The 22,548-nt window shown below is 40.7% G+C and overlaps 1 long non-coding RNA gene across 11 annotated transcripts in view; it reads left to right on the top strand.

Annotated features, from left to right (window-relative positions):
• The window catches only part of LOC147371271 (uncharacterized), a 213,010-nt gene that overhangs the window by 120,799 nt on the left and 69,663 nt on the right, over window positions 1-22,548 (top strand). For 2 of the 11 annotated variants that reach the window (XR_015163405.1, XR_015163393.1), the window contains 2 exons: window positions 8,053-8,101; window positions 9,271-9,485. The exons of 6 other annotated variants lie outside the window; for them this stretch is intronic. This is a non-coding gene — a long non-coding RNA (uncharacterized LOC147371271). Of the gene's footprint in view, window positions 1-2,062; window positions 2,213-4,566; window positions 6,605-8,052; window positions 8,102-9,270; window positions 9,486-22,548 lie in introns of those variants that run through there. 3 more of the 11 variants (XR_015163400.1, XR_015163397.1, XR_015163398.1) reach the window with 3 other exon arrangements.

Here is a 22,548-nt window from a genome sequence, read left to right as displayed (position 1 = left end):
CATAAACCTTTAGAATCCTGTGAACCACGCAGTGTTTCAATCCACAAACAGTATTTGTTTAGGGAACAAAGCAGCAAAAACCTGCAATGGATCCAAAGAGGAAAGTAACTCTCCTTTCTGAAAGGGAATGAAGTTCTATTTGTGCTTGCCTCTCCTCACGCCTTCAGGATCATAAAAGCTTTTAATTTTTTGGAGGTCAGCTGCAGTTACTGCCTTAAAAGCTGCATCCTTCTTTCAAGGCTTCTGTCACAGACTCGAAGGAAAGCCTGAAATCATCAACTAAGCAGCCTAGGGGCCTTAGATGAGCCATTTTCCAACTTGGGAAGAGAAAAGAGAGGAAGGAACAAGAAAAGCATAGTGGAATCAGAGTCAATATCAATTATATTTGGGTGAGGATCCATTTAATTGATGACAATTCAATTCCTGGACTTCAGGGACCAGCCTGTTAACTTGTCTTCTGTAACGGTAAGTGGAGTCATCCTCTGCCTGTTTTGCGCAGTGACGGTTCAGTGTGGGGATTCTTAGTGGGTAGTGGTGGTGAGGAATGTGATTTGACCTCCCATCCACCACGGGACTTTTAGCTATAGACAATACATTTGTCTACAGATGTATTTTTGATTTTTATAACCCTGGGGATGTTGTGTGCAGGATGCCATTGGTATCTAGTAGGTAAGAGGCCAAGGATGCTGCTAAACATCTTAAAATGCAAAGGACAGCACCCCCATCCCCACCCCTGCCACAACAAACAGTTATCCTCTTTGAAGTGACAGGTATGCCAAGATTGAGAAACTCTGGCATAGGAACTAAAAGCTTCTTTTATGGGGCCAGACTGACTCAGTTTCATTTGGCCTTGTACAAATGACTTAACCTCATTGCTTACTTCCCCATTTACAAAATGAAGTAATAGTATGATCCTTATAAGATTTTTATGGGAGTCAGTAAGTATATGTATATGGTTGTCAGGACAGTGCCCAGAATATAGTTGCTGCTAAGGCACTTTAGTCGTGTCCGACTCTGTGCGACCCCATAGATGGCAGCCCACCAGGCTCCCCCGTCCCTGGGATTCTCCAGGCAAGAACACTGGAGTCGGTTGCCATTTCCTTCTTCAAGACATGAAAGTGAAAAGTGAAAGTGAAGTCGCTCAGTCGTGTCCAACTCTTAGCGACCCCATGAACTGCAGCCCACTAGGCTCCTCCGTCCGTGGGATTTTCCAGGCAAGAGTATTGGAGTGGGGTGCCATTGCCTTCTCCAGAATATAGTTAGCACCATGTAAATATTAGTTGTTATTTTTGTGCAAAACAGCACAGGATGAATAGAAGAACCATCAAACAATAGAATCTCTGCACAAGTAAGTGCTTTGTGAAGGGAACATCATCAAAAACCACTGTATAAGGTAATGGTCAACACTGACTAATTTGATGAGACCCCTAAGATACTGGAGTCTGAGTGATGATGAACTGTCTGACACTGTTATTACTCTACTGGTTTCCTCAGCCAATTTAGTGCCCTGGCATTGGAATGGAAAGCATGTTGGGGCACATGCTAGTACATTGTTTATGCTTGAATGCTGGTTATGTTTAGGTAGTAATCATGTTTCTAAGATTCTTGAAAGATCAGGGATGTGAGCTGTGAGACAGGGGACAAGGAAACACTCACGGATATATAACTGAAAACTGACCAGTCACTTGGCAGGGCTGTTGGTGCCATAAGAAGTGCGGGCAATTGACCTTTAAGACAACAAAGATAAAACTCTGTGAGGCCAGAGTCTGGTGAGAGACCTTGAAACTAAAAGCAGTGATATGTGTGGACAGAGGCAATGCCTTAGCATATGATTTAGTCTCCTATTAATTGCAGAGCTGAAGATGCCAAGAAAGGAACATTTAAGTACATATGACAAATTATAGGTGTTTGGAAGGGAAGAGAGGCTGAACTGACCTGTCTGCACACTATGCTCAGAATTATATTTAGCCTAGTAGTTTTGATTTGCGTGAGAGTCTGAAAATACCTCTACGAAGCTTGTTTCAATAGTGCTTGACCTTGAGGCTCTTGTTTTATGCTCTAGGTAATTTCAGCAGCGAGCGGACCATCTCTGACTTTTTCCATCCTGGATTCTTTCTCTCACAATGGAAGTTTTAATTAAGATATTTCACATGCAGGGCTCTAGGCAATTTCACAAAGCCTCAGGAGATCAACCGTAAAGTCACAGTTTCAGGTCAGTCTGTGATCAATGGCCCTCTACTTTAAGTATTTGTGAACCTAGCAGAAGATACTTACAGTGATACTGAGATCCTCCAAGGCTCCATAAAATGTGCCTTTATGGTATATAGTCACTTCTAAACTTAAAGGGCTGAAATTCACCAGGTTCTGGTATAGTCTCTTACCAGTAAAATGGAAGAGATCACAGAGAACAAGTTACAGGTAGTAAGTATTCTTTTTGAATACCTAGTATAAGCATAATCAGGTAATGTGCAAAGCATTTTAGATATGAAAAACGGATAAAACTCTACCCATTTCATAGAAAGTAGAGGCAGGGTCCAAAGAAGTCAGATAATTGGTTCAAGATTGTTGACCTGGTAAGCTGTGGTGCAGGGTGTGCCAGGTCTCTGTAGGTTTCCCAGGTAGTACAGAGGTCAAGAGTCCACCTGCCAGTGCAGGAGACTTGAGTTTCAGTATCTGGGCTGGGAAGATCCCCTGGAGGAGGAAATGGCAAATCACTCCAGTATTCTTGCCTGGATAATCCCATGGACAGAGGAGCCTGGCGAGCTACAGTCCAGGGGGCTGCCAATAGTCATCCACGACTGAGCTACTGAGCACAAACAAGGCTGTCTCTAAGGCCTTTTCTGCTTTATCTCCTTATCTCTTGAGTAATTAGTGTATAAAATCCATGTCTCGGGCACTGCTGAAGAATCTCTGAATGATGAGGGGATTTGAGATGGGTCATGTCGGGTTGGGGATCTGTTTATTTGGAATTAACCAAAAACTTATATCCTCTTCTATTTTAAAATATGGGGATCCCAAATTTTGAGCAACTATCACGACTACTTGTTACTTAACATAGCAGATATCACCAGAGACACAAGAAATATCTGTTAGTCACAAAAAAAGTGTGGCAATATACATCCTGTATCTCAGGGCTCCCCGGCCTCTGGGATCTCATGCCTGATGATCTGAAGTGGAGCTGTAATAATAATAGAAATAAAGTGCAAAATGAATGTAATGTACTTGGTTCATCCCCAAGCCATCAGCCCGCTCTACTCCCATGAGTCCATGGAAAAATTGTCTTCCACAAAACCAGTCCCTGGTGCCAGTAAGACTGGAGACTGCTGCTATAGATCCTACCTCCAAAATAGATTCAGAACCCAGTGATTTCTTCCCATCCCCTATACTACCACCCATACTACAATTTCCTAACTGGTTTTCCTGTCCCTCCTTTGCCACCCCTACAGAACACTCTTTTCATAGTAGCTGGTGTGATCCTTTAAAAAGGTAAATCTAATTATGTCGCTCTTGCTCAACATCCTCCAACGGTCTCCTAATGTATTCTGAATAAAATCCAAACAAGTGTGCATTGCTTGCAAGTTCTAATGTTCACTCTTCCTGCCTTCCAAGCTCTTCTTCACCCAAGCTCTTTGTAGTTACCATACTTTGTAACACTTAAAATATTTTTCCCATAGCTCTTTGCCTGGCGGTCTTCTCTCATCATTTGAGTACCAGTCCAAATGCCAACCCTGTAGAGATGACTTTCCTCCACAAACCTAAATAAAAGTAGCACGTCCCAACCCCCACCCACCTGTCAGGCATGCCACTCTCCTTCATGATACCATTTGTTGTTTTGTTTTCTTTAGAGCAATTATCACCAACTCACATTTTCTCATTTATATATGCATTTATCATCTATCTCCATCCTCTTAGAAGCTAAAAGATTTTTTCCTTATCACTTCTTTATCTCCTGTGTCTAGAAAGAGTGACTGACTCATAGCAAGCACTTAATAGTCATTCATTAGTATTGAAAGAATTTGGGGGTCATAAGACTTGTATTTAATCCTGGCTTCACTACTGGTTTACAGAGTATGTCAGAGAAGTTACTCTTCTTGGGTCTCAGTTTGTTTCTTCCTCCATAGATTGGATCAAATGGCCTCTGTGACCCCAGTCTAATTCTAAAATTACCACTGATTATTGTAATATTCTGACTCCACAAGCAGTGGGATTGAGTTCCTTGATTCTTCTCTTTGTATACCTCAAAAGGATTATTCTAATATTAAAAAATGGGAAATGCTGCAAGCCCAGGTGACAAAGAGAGCTTGTTTAATGATGTTAATAATGAACTTTTGGTACCCTGAAAGTGAGTTTTATACACAGAAAAAGCTAATTCAATTCTACTTTGGTCATAGAAATTAGTATTCAGTTTAATAAAGTTTCAAATAAAAAATCTACTTCTGTTAACCTCTAATTCAGCTTGAGGTGAATTTTTATCTAGTGAATTTTAGCTACTGCTCTGATGAATTTTTGAATAATATTTGGTCCCATTAATGTTTAGTCATTTAAATACTGGTAAACATTTTACAGAAGCAGAAGGTATTAGGAAGAGGTGGCAAGAATACACAGAAGAGCTATAGAAAAAGATCTTCATGACCCAGATAACCATGATGGTGTGATCACTCACCTAGAGCCAGACATCCTGGAATGCGAAGTCAAGTGGGCCTTAGGAAGCATCACTACAAACAAAGCTAGTGGAGGTGATGGAATTCCAGTTGAGCTATTTCAAATCCTAAAAGATGATGCTGTGAAAGTGCTGCACTCAACTTGCCAGCAAATTTGGAAAACTCAGCAGTGGCCACAGGACTGGAAAAGGTCAGTTTTCATTCCAATCCCAAAGAAAGGCAATGCCAAAGAATGCTCAAACTACCGCATAATTGCACTCATTTCACACGCTAGTAAAGTAATGCTCAGAATTCTCCAAGCCAGGCTTCAACAGTACATGAACCATGAACTTTCATATGTTCAAGCTGGATTTAGAAAAGGCAGAGGAACCAGAGATCAAATTGCCAACATCTGCTTTTGTTGGCAGATGATCTGCTAGATCATCGAAAAAGCAAGAGAGTTCCAGAAAAACATCTATTTCTGCTTTATTGACTATGCCAAAGCCTTTGACTGCGTGGATCACAATAAACTGTGGAAAATTCTGAAAGAGATGGGAAAACCAGACCACCTGATCTGACTCCTGAGAAATCTGTATGCAGGTCAGGAAGCAACAGTTAGAACTGGACATGGAACAACAGACTGGTTCCAAATCAGGAAAAGGAGTACGTCAAGGCTGTATATTGTCACACTGCTTATTTAACTTATATGCAGAGTACATCATGTGAAATGCCATGCTGGATGAAGCACAAGCTGGAATCAAGGTTGCTGGGAGAAATATCAATAACCTCAGATATGCAGATGACACCACCCTTATGGCAGAAAGTGAAGAAGAACGTAAGAGCCTCTTGATGAAAGTGAAAGAGGAGAGTGAAAAAATTGACTTAGAACTCAACATTCAGAAAATGAAGATCATGGCATCCAGTCCCATCATTTCATGGCAAATAGATGGCGAAACAATGGAAACAGTGACAGACTTTATTTTTTTGGACTCCAAAATCACTGCAGATGGTGACTGTGGCCATGGAATTAAGAAATGCTTACTCCTTGGAAGAAAAGCTATGACCAACCTAGACAGCATGTTAAAAAGCAGAGACATTACTTTGCCAACAAAGGTCCGTCTAGTCAAGGCTATGGTTTTTCCAGTGGTCATGTATGGATGTGAGAGTTGGACTATAAAGAAAGCTGAACACCAAAGAATTGATGCTTTTAAAATGTGGTATTGGAGAAGACTCTTGAGAGTCCCTTGGACTGCAAGGAGATCAAACCAATCTATCCTAAAGGAAATCAGTCCTGAGTATTCATTGGAAGGACTGATGTTGAAACTGAAACTCCAATCCTTTGGCAACCTGATGTGAAGAACTGACTCACTGGAAAAAACTCTGATGCTGGGAAAGATTGAAGGCGGGAGAACAAGGGGATGACAGGAGATGAGATGGTTGGATTGCATCACTGACTCGATGGACATGAGTTTGAGTAAGCTCCAGGAGTTGGTGATAGACAGGGAAGCCTGGCGTGCTGCATTCCATGGGGTCACAAAGAGTCAGACTAGACTGAGTGACTGAACTGAAACATTTTAAATTACATTTTGTAGATTTGACCTCTTCTAAAAGACTTTAGCTGGCTTTCAAAGCTTTCTTTATATTTACTTTTTATAAATCTAAGAGGTGCATTATAGATATTGCAAACTTGAGTGTAGTTAAAATTTCTAATATTGTATGTAAACTTAGCAAAATTTCAACTTAAATTCACAAGTTTAAATTAGTTCCCCAAGTATGTATTTTTAATTGTAATAAACAATTATTATTGACCTGTTATTCTAATAAGGTAAATTTTATAAAACATTACACAAATAAATCCAGTATGTGCAACTTTCTTAACACAATAATATTTTTTTTGTTTTAATGCAGAAACAAATTTTATGCTTTATTTTTAATCTTCCTTAGAAAAATTACACTGATCAGTACTAAGGAAAGGATTGCATCATGCCCTTCCTTGCTCATTTTGAGATATAAGTATGTGTATTTGTGTGGGTGTTAGTTTAAGCTGAATTGTGGGAATAATCAGTAGCACTGATCAGGAATTCACACTCCAAGTGTTGTCAGTTGACATGTGATCAGGAAGATCTAATTCTACAGGAGCTTCTGCAAAAGCTTCATCTATCTTTGTCACCAAACTTTTTGTCTAATTCATATTATAGAGATATTTGAAATAGTGTCTAGCTAGCATAATAGATGAGAGAAATATGCTCTTATATGTGGAACTGGAGCTATTAAAGATATGTGGTTTGGCTAAGACATTTGATACGGTCTTCACTTTTGGTGAAGAGCATATGAATCCTGCTGGTCCTTCAGTTTTACCTTTCGTGTGTCTGTATGTGTGGTAGAATTTGGTTTGAGGCTTACTTGCTTAATGGCATAGTGGTGAGGTTTTGGGTGAGTAGCTCCTGGTATTTACCAAGAAGAACCTGATTGTTGTTCCTAACCAATTTGACTTAAGTCAGTTGGAAACATCTTTCTATGTAATTTTGCAATTAACTTTTGGTTGCATAATAAGAGGAGATTCTTTTTGGCAACATTGATGGAACCGGATTATAGTTGTTATGTCATTGAATTCATAACTGCAGGGGAGGTGGCGGTTTCATAAGTCAGGATTTTTAATTTTCTACTTAGAGGAATCTACAATCCCTACATTGTTTGACTAGATGTTGTAATTCTTCAGCTTTTAACTATGTAAATGTCTTTCCCAGTGAATTTTAAAGGTCACAAACTTGATGGAATCCTGTGTTTTATATTTTATAATTATGGAATCATCTCACATGATTGGTGGCTCAGATAGTAAAGGATCGGCCTGCAGTGCAGGAGACTCAGGTTTAATCTCTGGTCAGGAAGATCCCCTGGAGAAGGGAATGGCAAGCCACTTCAGTATTCTTGCCTGGAGAATTCCATGGACAAAGGAACCTGGTGGGCTGCAGTCCATGGGTTGCATAGAGTCGAACATGATTGAGTGAATAACACTTTCTTTTACTTTCACATGCTCATTGAAATAACATAGGATTAAATTTTAGTGCTCTCTGTCTTTAATAAGTGTTCAAGTCAAAACTTCCAAAAGTTCCCTTCTACTGAAGTAGGAGAAGTGAACTGTGTGGCAAAGCCTTAAAAATCTAGCTCTGGAAATACCCTTTATATCAACTAATGGTGGATCACTGGTTTTTATTCTCCAGGGTCATATTTCAGCAGTGTAGGTTCCCTCATAGTGCGCTTGGCGTATGCCCAAATGTCAACCGGAGTGGCTATCTCCATTTGAACACAAGGGAAGCATGTGGAGAAAAGGGGTAAGGGGACTGATGTTGAGTAGGAAAATGGGATAAAATAGGGTACTTGCTTCCACTAGGGTTTTTTTTTCACTATCTAGATTCTAGACAACATGTTTACCCAAGAATGGGGGAGGAGAGCAGACAAAGGTAAGCCATTTCAAATTTTACTATCAAGGGTTCCTTTAAAAGAGTTACCCTGTAGACTCATGTCTTAATTTATTACATAATAGCTTATTACCCCACTTTTATTAATCAAAGACCTGTGTCTGATTGTTAGAAATTCTAATTAGCATGTGCTCAGTTGACTTAATCCTTTTGGCTAAAATAGAATAAATTGGGATGCTACTTTAGGGATATTTTAATGAGTCGTAAAAAAATAATATGTAATATAATTTACAAAACTAGAATTAAACAATAGAGTATATTGTGTTTATCCTGCATCCTTTTTTTTCTTTCTCAAAAATCAGCTATAAAGCTATAAATTTAAATTATATCTTTTTAGTCTGAAAACTTACTTCCACCGAATTGCATGCTATTCTTATACTTAATTATTAATGGCAACATTATATTTTAGTGCATGCATGAACCATAATTCCTTTACCCAGTTCTGCTAAAGATGTGAAGGTTTCATGTGAAGGTTTCTCTTTTGTAAAAAATCTTTTTATTTTATATTGGAGTATAGCTGATTAACAACATTATAATAGTTTCAGGTGAACAGCAGAGACTCAGCCATACAGACACATGTGTCTATTCTCCTACAAACTCCCCTCCCATTCAGGCTGTCACATAACATGGAGCAGAGTTGTCTGCTATACAGTAGGTCCTTGTTGGTTATCCATTTTAAATATAGCAATGTGACATGTCCACTCCAAACCTCCTAACTATCCCTTCCTCCTATTTCATGAGACTTATCACAAATGCGTTCTCTCAAAATCGCCTAGTGTTTGAAAAGAAATACTGATTTCCAGGCCTTAATCCCAATATTCTGAAATATAATCTCTTGGGCTGGGAAACAAGAATCCTCATTTTTAATAAGCATTGTTCTCATTTTTCAAGTTGTTCAGATCTCATTGTTCCTTGAACCCCACTTTGAGAAGCTCTGCAATAGAAATTTTGAAATACTGAGCAAAACTTCCAGATCACCCCCTGAACTGAATTCACAGATCTGGTAACTTCAGGTTGGGAACTTCTGGAAGGGTGAATAATTGCAAACTAGATTCAGCTGTTCAGCCTTAGGCATTCCTTCAAATGAAGCTCAAGAAGCTATGACTAAGTTGACCTTTTGTCATATCTCTTTTCCTCCCTGTTTATTTAAGTTACCATCTTAACTGGCTCTTGAAGTCAAAGGCGCTTTTGTTCTCTGCATGAATGGTTTGATTCACATCATACCAATACAGCTTCAAAGGAAGAAAAGTCTCTTACCTTGGGATAATCTCTCCCTCCCCCTGCAAATGCCACAAACCCAGCTAAAGGATTTTTAAAGGGTTTTTTTGTTTGTTTGTTTGTTTTAAATAAAGTCAGACTCTTCAGATTACTGCTCTTTTTTTTCTCCTTGGAAGAAATAAGGCCAAAAGAAATAACACTCACAGCATTTTTAACAAAGGTGATTTCCTCCAGATAATATTGTCCTTAAGGCAGTGATTCACAAACTGGGTGCTGAAAACGCACAGCTTACTGGGGCCATCTCCTGAATATCTGATTCAGGAGGTGTGGGAGGGGGACTGAGAAATAGTATTTTGATTCAATGATTAGCCAGGTCTCTGAATCAACATTTTAATGAATGAAGCCCAATGGATGACTTGCCCAAAGTTAAATGACCAAGAAGTGACAAATTCTGACTAGGAGGCCTGTGTTCTCTCTACCATCTCCTGCTGATGGAAATGAAGAGGACAGGAAGGAAGTGAAGGTGGTCTGAGCTACTTGCTGTTTGCTGGGCCTCGCATCCCTTCATCCACCTTTCTCCCTCTGCCCCTCCGTTCACTCCATGCTTCAATAGCACTGGGTTGCTTATGGCACCTGACCATGTATGCTTGTTTTTGTCCTTTGGTACCTGTTCTTTCTGTCTGGAATTCATGTACTCAGCTTTCTTCTCCTCACTGAACTTCAAGACTTCATTCAAATATCACCTCCTTATGAAGCCTCCCTGACACTCCAGGCTGAATACCTTCCTCCTCCTCTAGACCAAATAGGACTTTTGTCCCTGCTAGTGTTTTGGTGCTGAAAAACCATTGTATGTTCTATTGCCTGTAATTTATTGAGAATACTTTCTCATAGGCAGTGTAATAATGTATATGAGTAGTTTAGTGATGAACTCTATACCCTAGAGCTGGTTTGATGAGTTATCCCAATCAGAGAGCAGCAACAAGATTTGAGTAATAGATACTTTCATATTTAGGGCCTGCTCGTTTAGGGAACTTGGAGCAAAAATCCTAAAGTGAAGCCATTGCTTTAGGTGAAAAGCATTTAAAATAAATTTGTAAATATATTAAATACAGTGCTGATATACATGCTTTTGTTACTACTTAAGGTCTCGTATGCACAGAAAGCCAAACTCTGACCGTGAATGTTTGCAGCAAAGTGAGAGTTTAATTGTAGGGTACCAAGCAGGAGAATGAGCAGCCTGTGTTCAAAAGACCCAAATGCACCTATAGCTTTCAGGTAAGAGTTTTTAAAGACAATGTTAGGGGAGAGAGTCACAGGCTGTGTGATCAGCTCATGGACCACCTTCTGATTGGCTGGTGGTGATGTAACAGGGTAATATTTCGAGACTCCTAACCATCTGATTCCAACCAGTCTGGGTCTCTGTGCTTGTGGTTAGCATGTAGCCTCCACTCTCCTCTTGAGTGGGGGTCTTAGTTCCTACAGAACAACTGAAAGATATGCATAAGATGGTTATCTGTTTCCCTTCAGGAGGAACTTGGAACCCTCTGATTCTGGTCCTGATCATTAACCACCTGGACCTGCTCTTTGGAACTCAAGAAGGGCCTGGGGACTAAACTTTTTCCCCCTGCAATTCAGAAATGGGGGAAAGTTCAGATGGAGGGTTTTTTTTTTTTTTTTTTTTTTAGATGGAGGGTTTTTTGAACTTGGCAAGGCCCTGCAGGGTCTTGCCTGGCTTCAGTTGTTACTTTTTTTTTTTGATACTCATCTCGAGGGGAATAAGGGCTGGACAGGAAAGGGAGTAAAATCTTGGATAGAGAGGTTATTCATAGATTTAGCAGGGGGACTCAGTCTCACTTTATGGACTTTTCAATATCTTCTCCAGCCCACCTCCCACCCTGGTCAAACCTCCCCCTCCCCTGCCACTATGCAGTTGATTTATCATCCCAGTTTGTACAGTCTGAACAAAGGCTGCATTAAGAATAGCTACTGGGAATGCATGATACACTCATTTGCAAACATTGATGTTCATTTTTTAACCCTGTCAAGAAAATTCATCTAAAGAAACGATAAGCCTAAAGAGTTCCTACGTTAGCCATTTGTCATTAGAAGCATTCCACACAATGAATAGGCATTACAGGTGGTTAAGCATCTACAGGAACATTGCTCATTGAAATTTGTTGGAAAGATGATTGAATATTATTTAAGTAGGACTTACATGCAATAAATAGTACATTTGCCAACTGCTGAGAAAATTGATGAAAAGGATAATATTCCAATTTGGACTCGAAAGAAAAGGCAATCAATTAGGAGGACCAGTTTGAATAATGTGAAAGAAACAGTGCCTAGAAACTCTCCTGCTGAAAGATTGGACCTCAGGCTGAAATAACTGCTTTTGCATTAAAAAGATCTATAGCTTGGCATAAACACAGCACACAGGATATTATGAACAGAATCCATTTTTGGACCCACTTCCCTCCCTAGAGCTTGATATCTCTTGAATCCATTTCTTTGCTCTGCTTCCCTTTCATTACGGGCTGCATTTCAACTTCCTTCTGAGCTCATAACCACACTTTGGCCAACCTTTAATGTGTCCTCCCCAGCAAAGATTTTAAGTGATTTAGACATGAATCATTAACAGGAAGCTCAGAGGGTATTACCGACTTTTGGGACTGGCCCTGTAATGCCACGGTGAGATTGTTGGTGGGATGCTGCATTTGTTGGTAATGGGGATGAGTATGCTTTGACGATGGTGTCTTTAAATCAGAAATTGGCATTTTTTTTTTTTTTCTGTAAAGGTCCAGAGAGAGTCATTTTAGTATCTGTGGGCCATATGATCCCTGTCACGACTCAACTCTGACATAAATAGCCCCAAAGCAGCAATAGTCAACACGGAAGTGAATGAGCATGGTTGTGTCCCAGTAAAACTGTGTTTACAGGCAGCTGGTCCCTGCTCTGCATCAAGAGACTAAAATCACAACTGAACAGGTCCCACACAAAGCAGTCTTCAATCATGCATATTTACAATAAATAACTCTTATCTCATGGATGACGATTTCTCATTTCATATTGTGTATTATCTTTGCATCATAGATTGAATGGCTAGTATTGAACTTGAAGCTCTCTCATTTTCCCTTTTGTGCCTTCCTCTCTAGCCTTCTGTGTCTCTGTCAGTGCTTCCTAACCTTTAATATTGGATCAGGTTAGACGGAGCCTTTGGAGCCTGCCTGTGAACTGTTGTGTAATAGCTACGCCAAAACCAAGAAGAGAGGCCAATTTAATTCCTAGATGGCTTAATGGATATGAGGTGCTAGTCCCTTTCAAATATTCTGGGTTTTCTCCCTTTTCTCTAATCCCTTTTTATACAGGGGAAATCAGAAGTTTTAGAAAGGAAGTCAATTAAACAACAAAACAATAAAACACCCTCAGACCCACTGAACCTGAGGGCTTTCAGATAGGAAAGGGACATCTACTGACTACAAACACAGTGGTTCTCTTAACTGACTTCAGTGGGAAGATTTGCTCCCTGGGTTACTAATGGTGTAATACACCATTTCTCTCCATGGTCTAAAAAGAAATTCGTGATTCTCATGCCACGTGAATACTTGGTCTGCATTCTAGTACATTGCAATCGTCCGGCCGGCTTTTAAAGATTCTGTTTCCATGGCCCCTTAGAGCAAAGTCACCTCAGGTGACTCTAACGTGCTGCTGAGAAAGGGGACCTCTGTTTCTAGCTACTCCAGGTTTGCTCTGTGACCAGCAGCAGCACCTGGGAACTTCAATTCCTGGATTCTGCCCCACTCCAGACCTTCTAAAGCAGAACCTGCATTTTAACAGGATGTCTAGGTGATTCTTTTTAATTTGATTTTTTAATTGAAGGATAATTGCTTTACAGAATTTTGCTGTTTTCTGTCAAACCTCAACATGAATCAGCCGTAGGTATACATATATCCCCTCCCTGTTGACCCTCCCTCCCATCTCCCTCCCCCTCCCACCCCTCTAGGTTGATACAGAGCCCCTGTTTGAGTTTCCTGAGACATACAGCAAATTCCCATTGGCTATCTATTTTACATATGGTGATGTAAGTTTCCATGTTACTCTCTCCATACATCCCACCCTCTCCTCCCCTCTCCCCATGGCTATAAGTCTGTTCTCTATGTCTGTTTCTCCATTGCTGCCCTGTATATAAGTTCTTAGGTACCATTTTTCTAGATTTTATATATATGTATTAGAATACAATATTTATCTTTTTCTTTCTGACTCGCTTCACTCTGTATAATGGGTTCTAGGTTCATCCACTTCATCAGAACTGACTCAAATGCATTCCTTTTATGGCTGAGTAATATTCCATTGTGTATATGTACCACAACTTCTTTATACATTTATCTGTCAGTGGACGTCTAGGTTGCTTCCATATTCTAGCTATTGTAAATAATGTTGCAATAAACAATGGGATACACGTGTCTTTTTCAATTTTTGTTTCCTCAGGGTATATGCCTAGGAGTGGGATTGCTGGGTCATATGGTGGTTTTATTTATTTTAAGGGAATCTCCATACTGTCTTCCATAGTGGCTGCATCAATTTACATTCCCACCAACAGTGCAAGAGAGTTCCCTTTTCTTCACACCCTCTAGAGCATTTATTGTTTGTAGACGTTTTGATGAAGGCCATTCTGACCAGTGTGAGGTGATATCTCATTGTAGTTTTGATTTGCATTTCTCTAATAATGAGCACAGCAGACTTGGGTATGGCATAAGCCACCAATGCTTAAAATTCTCCAAGCAAGGCTTCAGCAATACATGAACCATGAACATTCAGATATTGAAGCTGATTTTAGAAAAGGCAGAGGAACCAGAGATCAAATTGCCAACATCTTCTGGATCATCAAAAAAGCAAGAGATTCCAGAAAAACATCTATTTCTGCTTTATTGACTATGCCAAAGCCTTTGACTATGTGGATCACAATAAACTGTGAAAAATTCTGAAAGAGATGGGAATACCAGACCACCTGACCTGCCTCCTGAGAAGTCTGTATGCAGGTCAAGAAGCAACAGTTAGAACTGGACATGGAACAACAGGCTGGTTCCAAACAGGAAAAGGAGTACGCCAAGGCTATATATTGTCACCCTACTTATTTAACTTATATGAAGAGTACATCATGAGAAACGCTGAGCTGGAGGAAGCACAAGCTGGAATCAAGACTGCTGGGAGAAATATCAATAACTCTGCTATTTACCTGGGACTAAGTGACTTGGCAGCAGCTGCAGCAAACTATTGGAGAAGGAAATGGCAACCCACTCCCGTGCTCTTGCCTAGAAAAAACCATGGATGGAGTAGCCTGGTGCAGGCTACTCTATCCATGGGGTCTCAAAGAGTGGGACACGACTGAGCGACTTCACTTCACTAAACTATGGTGGAGGTAATGAAGATAATGATGACCTCCTTCAAAAGAATCAAAATTGCTGGGAGAAATATCAATAACCTCAGATGTGCAGATGACACCACCCTTATGGCAGAAAGTGAAGAGGAACTAAAAAGCCTCTTGATGAAAGTGAAAGTGGAGAGTGAAAAAGTTGGCTTAAAGCTCAACATTCAGAAAATGAAGATCATGGCATCCAGTCCCATCACTTCATGGGAAATAGATGGGGAAACAGTGGAAACAGTATCAGACTTTATTTTTCTGGGCTCCAAAATTACTGCACATGGTGATTACAACCATGAAATTAAAAGACGCTTACTCCTTGGAAGGAAAGTTATGACCAACCTAGATAGCATATTCAAAAGCAGAGACATTACTTTGCCAACAAAGGTCCGTCTAGTCAAGGCTATGGTTTTTCCAGTGGTCATGTATGGATGTGAGAGTTGGACTGTGAAGAAAGCTGAGCACTGAAGAATTGATGCTTTTGAACTGTGGTGTTTTAGAAGACTCTTGAGAGTCCCTTGGACTGCAAGGAGATCCAACCAGTCCATTCTGAAGGAGATCAGCCCTGGGGTTTCTTTGGAAGGAATGATGCTAAAGCTGAAACTCCAGTACTTTGGCCACCTCATGCGAAGAGTTGACTCATTGGAAAAGACTCTGATGCTGGGAGGGATTGGGGGCAAGAGGAGAAGGGGACGACAGAGGATGAGATGGCTGGATGGCATCACTGACTCGATGGACGTGAGTCTGAGTGAACTCCGGGAGCTGGTGATGGACAGGGAGGCCTGGCGTGCTGTGATACATGGGGTCGCAAAGAGTCGGACACAACTGAGCGACTGAACTGAACTGAACTGATATTCCTATTGCCATTTTCTTAATTGTTTGGGGTTGATTTTTTTCTCTTGATTATTTCTTGATATGTAAGTCCCTTTAACATTTGTTGTAAAGCTGGTTTGGTGGTACTGAATTCTCTTAACTTTCGCTTGTCTGAAAAGGTTTTTATTTCTCCATCAATTTTGAATGAGATCCTTGCTGAGTAGAGTAATCTTGGTTGTAGATTTTTCCCTTTCAGTACTTTAAATATATCTTGCCTTTCCCTTCTGGCCTGCAGAGTTTCTGCTGAAAGATCAGCTGTTAAGTGTATGGGGTTTCCCTTGCATGTTACTTGTTGCTTCTCCCTTGCTGCTTTTAATATTCTTTCTTTGTGTTTAGTTTGTGTTAGTTTGATTAGTATGTGCCTTGGCATGTTTCTCCTTGGGTTTATCCTATATGGGACTCTTTGTGCCTCTTGGACTTGACTGACAATTTCCTTTTCCATGTTGGGGAAATTTTCAGCTATAATCTTTTCAAAAATTTTCTCACATCCTTTCTTTTTCTCTTCTTCTTCTGAGACCCCTATAATTCGAATGTTGGTGAATTGATATTATCCCAGAGGTCTCTGAGACTGTCCTCAGTTCTTTTCATTCTTTTTACTTTATTCTGCTCTTCAGAAGTTATTTCCACCATTTTATCTTCCAACTCACTGATCCATTCTTCTGCTTCAGATATTCTGCCATTGATTCCTTCTAGAGTATTTTTAATTTCAGTAATTGTGTTGTTTGTCTCTGTATGTTTATTCTTTAATTCTTCTAGGTCTTTGTTAATTAATTATTGCATTTTCTCCATTTTGGTTCCAAGGCTTTTGATCATCTTTACTATCATTATTCTGAATTCTTTTTCAGGTACTTTGCCTGTTTCCTCTTATTTCTTTGGACTTCTGTGTTTCTAGTTTGTTCCTCCATTTGTGTAGTATTTCTTTGCCTTTTCATTATCATTATTACTTTTTAATTTATTGTGTTTGAGTTCTCCTTTTCCCAGGCTTCAAGGTTAAACTCTTTCTTCCTTTTGGTTTCTGCCCTCCTAAGGTTGGTCCAGTGGTTTGTGTAAGCTTTGTATAGGGTGAGATTTGTGCTGAGTTTTTTTGTTTGTTTATTTGTTTGTTTTTCCTCTGATGGGTAAGGGTGAGTGAGGTGGTAATTCTGTCTGCTGATGATTGTGTTTATATTTTTGTTTTGTTTATTCTTTTGATGAGGCTTCTTGCACAGGGTGCTACTGGTGGTTGGGTGATGCTGGGTCTTGTATCCAAATGATTTCCTTTGTGTGAGTTCTCACTATTTGATACCCTCTAGGGTTAGCTCTCTGGTAGTCTAGGGTCTTAGAGTCAGTGCTCCCACTCCAAAAGCTCAGGGCTGGATCTCTGGTCAGGAAAGAAGATTCCACAAGATTCGGTTTGCTATGGCATTAAGTGAGATTAAAACAAATATCCAAAAATGAGAAACTGAAGATGAACCCCAGACAAATGGCAGTTACAAAATCAGGGAAATAATGGAATATACACATATACATATACACCCATGAGCAAAGTCAAACAATCCAACAAAAATAAAGTTCAGTAGATTGACCCAGCAAACAAAGGAAATAAAAAATACTTACCAGTTAAGAATAAAATTAACTAAAGCACAAACTGGAAAACAAAACTAAAGCATGGTGCCAAGTGGGAAATAAAACCATGAAAACAAAACTAACAAATATGTTGAGATGAAAGAAAGAAAAGAAAGCAAGAATAGATACACAAAGTTAAGATTTATATATATTTAAGATTAACAAAAGGGGGAAAAAACAGGAGGGAAGGCAAACAAAGGAATAAATGCAGAAAAAATATAATAGTTTTAAAAAATTAGAAATATAAAAAAGAAAAAATAAATAAAGGAATACTCCACAGAACTGCAAAAGCCCAAAGTAGAGGCAGAGCTTTATAACAACAGTGAACAGTGTGACTAAATATACACATATACATATACACCCATAAGCAAAATCAAAACAGTCCAACAAAAATAAAGTACAATAGATTCACCTGGCAAAAAAAGGAAACCAAAATTTTTATCTACGAGAACAAAACTAAAGCATAAACTGGAAAACAAAACTAAAGCAAGGTGCCAATTGTGGAATAAAGCAATGAAAATAAAACTAAAAAATATGTTAAGAGGAAAGAAAAGAAAGAAAGAGTAAATATGCAAACTTAAAAAAGTAAACAAAGAAGATTTATATACATTAAAGATTAACTGCAAGGGGAAAAGAACAGTAGGAAAAGCAAATGAAGGAATAAATGTAGAAAAAAATAATAATATTCATGCCAGTCAGAATGGCTGCGATCCAAAAGTCTACAAGCAATAAATGCTGGAGGGGGTGTGGAGAAAAGGGAACCCTCTTACACTGTTGGTGGGAATGCAAACTAGTACAGCCACTATGGAGAACAGTGTGGAGATTCCTTAAAAAACTGGAAATAGAACTGCCTTATGATCCAGCAATCCCACTGCTGGGCTTACACACTGAGGAAACCAGAAGGGAAAGAGACACGTGTACCCCAATGTTCATCGCAGCACTGTTTATAATAGCCAGGACATGGAAGCAACCTAGATGTCCATCAGCAGATGAATGGATAAGAAAGCTGTGGTACATATACACAATGGAGTATTACTCAGCCATTAAAAAGAATACATTTGAATCAGTTCTAATGAGGTGGATGAAACTGGAGCCTATTATACAGAGTGAAGTAAGCCAGAAAGAAAAACACCAATACAGTATACTAACACATATATATGGAATTTAGAAAGATGGTAACAATAACCCTGTATGCGAGACAGCAAAAGAGACACTGATGTATAGAACAGTCTTATGGACTCTGGGAGAGGGAGAGGGTGGGAAGATTTGGGAGAATGGCATCGAAACATGTATAGTATCATGTATGAAACGAGTAGCCAGTCCAGGTTCGATGCACGATATCGGATGCTTGGGGCTGGTGCACTGGGACGACCCAGAGGGATGGTATGGAGAGGGAGGAGGGAGGAGGGTTCAGGATGGGGAACACATGTATACCTGTGGCAGATTCATTTCGATATTTGGCAAAACCAATACAATTATGTAAAGATTAAAAATAAAATGAAATTTAAAAAAAGATAATAAAAACTAAAAATAAAATAAAATAAATAAAAAAATTAAAAAAAAGAAAAAAATTAAAATTGAAAATTGAAAAAAAGAGAAAAGAAAAAAGGATACTTTACAGAACTGCAAAAGCCCAACATAGAGGCAGAGGTTTATAACAATAAAATTTTGACTGAGAAAAAAAAAGCTCAAAAGTTTAATTAGATTTCATAGTGACAATAAAATAGACAACTAAAACAGAAGGGGAGAAAAAAAATCCAAAAGAATCTACAGAACAAGTCAAAACATAAGAATAATAAATGTTTTTCTTGAGTCACTACTGCTGCTGCTGCTAAGTCACTTCAGTCGTGTCCGACTCTGTGCAACCCCATAGACGGCAGCCTACCAGGCTCCCCTGTCCCTGGGATTCTCCAGGCAAGAACACTGGAGTGGGTTGCCATTTCCTTCTCCAGCACACGAAAGTGAAAATTTAAAGTGAAGTCACTCAGTCGTGTCTGACTCCTAGCGACCCCATGGACTGCAGCACCCCAGGCCCCTCCGTCCATGGGATTTTCCAGACGAGTACTGGAGTGGGTTGCCATTGCCTTCTCCTGAGTCACTGCTGTAAGAGTCTTTTCCCTCGCTGGGAGTCACCGTCCACCTTGCCTCCTAGGATGCCCTCCAACACTGTGCTGGTCTCTGGACCTGCTGTGGGGGCAGCTCAGATTCTAATCTGGTCCTACTCATGCGTGTTCTTGCCTCCAGTGTCCACAGCTATCAGAGCTAGTGTGTTTTCTTTTGTGGGAGCTCTCAGTGTCCTTTTATATATTCCATAGACACAGAATCTGCCTAGTTGATAGGATTTAACCTTCAGCTTGTACAGCTGGTGGGAAGGTTTTGGGTCTTCTTTAGCCACACTGCCCCTGGGTTTCAATTGTGGTCTTATTTCCACCTCTGCATGTGGGGGTTGTCCACTGGAGTTTGCTTCTGAGGCTGCTCTGCAGGACTTGGGTTTGCCCCTGTGAGGGCCAGGCATGGAGATGGTGCAGCTGCTTGGGTCACAGGGGCTCTGGCAGCACCAGGTACTCAGGGGGGTTGGCGGCTAGGGCAGCAGGAAATACAGTGCTCTAGAAGGGTGTGGTGACCAGTATTGGCCAATACGCTCCAGGATTCTTGCCTGGAGAATGCCTCTCCCTGACAGAGAAGCCTGGATGGCCACAGTCTACAGGGTCACAAAGAGTTGGACACGACCGAAGTGACCCTGTACGCATAAACACAGACTTTTTTGCCTGTGGCAGCTCTGCCCCAGTGAGAGTTGAGCGTGAAGGTGGTGCAGCTGCTTGGCTTGTGGGGACCCTGGCAGTGCCAAGTGTGCGGGGACACAGACAGTCTCCACCACAGGAATTATGGCCCTATCAGAGTCTTTATGAGCCTCTTGTAGCTGGCAATCTCCTTGCAGTCCAAGGGACTCAAGAGACTTCTCCAACACCACAGTTCAAAAGCATCAATTCTTTGGCTCTCAGCCTTCTTTATAGTCCAACTCTCACAACCATACATGACTACTGGAAAAATCATAGCCTTGACTAGAAGGACCTTTGTTGGCAAAGTAATGTCTCTGCTTTTTAATATGCTGTCGAGGTTGGTCAAAGCTTTTCTTCCAAGGAGTAAGTGTCTTTTAATTTCATGGCTGCAGTCACCATCTGCAGTGATTTTGGAGCCCAGGAAAATAAAGTCAGCCACTGTTTCCATTGTTTCCCCAACTATTTGCCATGAAGTGATGGGACCAGATGCCATGATCTTCATTTTCTGAATGTTGAGTTTTTAGCCAACTTTTTTGCTCTCCTCCTTCACTTTCACCAAGAGGCTCTTTAGTTCTTCTTTGCTTTCTGCCATAAGGGTGGTGTCATCTGCACATCTGAGGTTATTGATATTTCTCCCAGCAATCTTGATTCCAGCTTGTGCTTCATCTAGCCCATGTTTCTCATGATGTACTCTGCATATAAGTTAAATAAGCAGGGGGACAATATACACCCTTAATGTACTCCTTTCCCGATTTGGAACCAATCTGTTGTTCCATGTCCAGTTCTGTTGCTTCTTGACCTGCATACAGATTTCTCAGGAGGCAGGTCAGGTGGTCTGGTATTCCCATCTCTTTAGGAAATTTCCAGTTTATTGTGATCCACACAGTCAAAGGCTTTGGTGTAGTCAATAAAGCAGAAATAGATGTTTTTCTGGAACTCTCTTGCTAACCAGTCAATCCTAAAGGAAATCAGTCCTGAATATTCATTGGAAGGACTGATGCTGAAGCTGAAACTCCAATACTTTGGCCACTTGATGTGAAGAACCAACTCATTGGGAAAGGCCCTGATACTGGGAAAGATTGAAGGTGGGAGGAGAAGGGGACGACAGAGGATGAGATGGTTGGATGTCATCACTGATGCGATGGATATAAGTTTGAGTAAGGCTCTGGGAGTTGGTGATGGACAGGGAAGCCTGGCGTTCTGCAGTCCATGGGGTCACAAAGAGTCAAACACTACTGAGTGACTGAACTGAAATGTAGCTGGTGATCAGAAGGCCTCTTTGGCCAGTCTTTCTCCGTAGCTCTGCCTGTTTAGGCACATAGAGGGCCCCTCCTGGCTGGGGTCATACTCTGTAGTTCAGTGCGTCAGGCCTTTGATGGGCCAGCCTCTCTATTGTTCAGCTGCTGATGCTGTTACATAAGGAAAGAGAGGCTATGGTGGTGGCTCCACTCCCTACGCGTGACTCAGCAGTATCGCCTTGCTTCCATGGCTGCCCGGCTCTCCTCCATAAGCAATTCCCACCACAATCTCCTCCTTCACATCCCCTCAATCTCTCTACAGTCAACAGCAGCCCTCGCCCTGGGACTGTTCCACACTCCCTAAACTCCAGCTCCCAGCCACTGTGCCTTCCAGGGGACCTGCGTCCTTGTCTGGGGTATGTATGGCTGCAGCAAGGGCTGTCTGATTCTCACTCCATTTAGGCTGCCGCAGACCAGCTGTTTCACTCTCAGCCTTAAATGTTTCTCCTCTGACTCAGACAATTGCCCTGATGTGGGGATCGGACCCTTGCTTCAGTTTCCCCACCTGCCGAGAGCAGGTCCAGCCCTACTAACACTCCTGTTTTTCCCCCTAGTTCCTTCATCCTACAGAGTTTTGTGTGGTTCTTTATGTTCTTTTCCACTGGTTGGGTACTCCTGTCCGCTCTCAGCTGGTGTTCCGCATGCACTTCTGTGTCTGAAGGTGTACTCCTGATGTACCTGTGGAGAGGGATGTGCTCCACATCCACCTCCTCCTCTGCCCTCTTGTTCTCTCTGGGTGGTTCTCCTGCACGTTAAAGTCAGATGCCCTGCTCTGGCAGGTTCATGCTTTTTTGTCACCACCTTCTAAATAGCACACACATCAAGCAAGGGTCAGTGGTGTTTGTTCTAAATTTGCCTATCTGGCCATAATTATGTAAACATTGAATTACACTTGCACAAACAGAGTTGATTTTGTGAAAACGTAAGGAATATTTTTAAAGACAATAAAGCTGAGTATCAAATTGCCTTTTGAATGAGGTTTGAGATGAATTGGAAAAATGGTGGAGGGTGGAATTTATGAAATTCTAGATTGATTGTTCAGACATCTTGCTTCATAATTATCTTTAAGTTGTTGTGCTAGTTAAAAAAAAAACTAAAAGTGTACATTCTGTACCCTGAGTTTTGGATGTGGTTCATGCAAGAAGGATTACTTAGAACTTCAGTCACTGGCAGGTCCGGTGAAAAGAAAAGTCAAAGATCCTCCATATAGATTAACATAGGTGAACAAACATTTTA

This window comes from Bos grunniens, chromosome 5 (assembly GCF_055505025.1).
Source record: "Bos grunniens cultivar Pamir isolate PY7600 chromosome 5, Bosgru_T2T1.0, whole genome shotgun sequence".
Classification (NCBI taxonomy): Eukaryota; Metazoa; Chordata; class Mammalia; order Artiodactyla; family Bovidae; genus Bos; species Bos grunniens.
Note: the sequence above shows the minus strand (reverse complement) of the source record. Positions and strands in the feature narration are given on the sequence as shown.